The 1,068-nt window shown below is 40.8% G+C and overlaps 1 long non-coding RNA gene across 1 annotated transcript in view; it reads right to left on the reverse strand.

Moving 5' to 3' along the window:
* Positions 1–836, reverse strand: part of LOC104912844 — a 19,490-nt gene extending 18,654 nt beyond the window's left edge. The window contains exon 1 of the long non-coding RNA XR_794924.2: positions 479–836. This is a non-coding gene — a long non-coding RNA (uncharacterized LOC104912844). The remainder of the gene's footprint in view (positions 1–478) is intronic.
* Positions 837–1,068: the final 232 nt, after the last annotated feature.

Below are 1,068 nucleotides of genomic sequence, written 5' to 3' on the forward strand. Positions count from 1 at the left end.
AAGACAACCAGAAAAAAAATAGATCAGTTTATGATTCCAAGAATCATGCTTTATGAATGTATGCTGTAGTTTATGGAGGCAAGTAACTGAGCAAGGTGATGCTTTTTCCTGCTGTGAAGTATAGTACAAGATGCAAACTACTTGTCTGCAGTTGAAAAAGTATAGTTTTCCTAAAAGATTGCAGGTAACTGTAGTAAAAGCAGAGCAGGAAACTGTTGCAATACCAAACTGTCACGGGCAAGTGGACAGGCAAACTTCGCTTAAGTCAGGTTGAAGATCACTTATGTTTTTTGTCTGATAAAATCCCACACCTCTGCAACTACAGTCTAACAGCAGAGCTGGAACAAGCTGTAGCTGTCACAAGCATTTAATTTTCTATACCATTTAATTACATAAAAACATGTCTGCAATATTTCCCTAAAACACAAGAGAGCTAATTCTACAGTAGCTACATCAGGACAGCTTCTGCGGTTCTTACCTGTTCAACGTGGAGACATGTTGACAGTTCTGGTGCGTAACTGCTTGTGCACAGCTCCAGGTCGTAGCGCAACTCTGTGCTGGATGCGTGGTGGTATAGATACAGAACCAGGTTTGATTAATTGTGGTACAAATAGGTCAGAAGTCAGGCAAGAAAAACATAGGACTTGCAAGCAGACTGTAAATAAGGCTATATAGAAGCCTTAGTGTTTTTCCTTCTATCTATCCTTCTAATCCTGAAGTCAGGCGCTCTCCCTCTCTCGCCTTCTCTCCATTGCTTAGCAACACTCATGGGTGAGCCTACTTAAAGCGGAGCTTTGTTCCCAAATGTGGTTTCAGCAGTATTTCCAGGCTCAATGTTTCTGAGATGGGAGAATTGAGACTTTTTTGCTCCACCACCATTAGCCTGCTTCGTTAAATAGTATCTCTTCCTCTCTGCTTCTACACTCCAGACAAGTTTCATATATTTTTTTTTCCTTTCCTGTTTTGATCTGACCAAGGGTGATGAAGAAGGCAGAGGGAGATTTGAATGAAGGTTTAATTATAGCGGGCACTCATACAATGTGTACAATAAAGCCATGTGTTGAGCAT

Source organism: Meleagris gallopavo, chromosome 12, assembly GCF_000146605.3.
Source record: "Meleagris gallopavo isolate NT-WF06-2002-E0010 breed Aviagen turkey brand Nicholas breeding stock chromosome 12, Turkey_5.1, whole genome shotgun sequence".
NCBI lineage: Eukaryota > Metazoa > Chordata > Aves > Galliformes > Phasianidae > Meleagris > Meleagris gallopavo.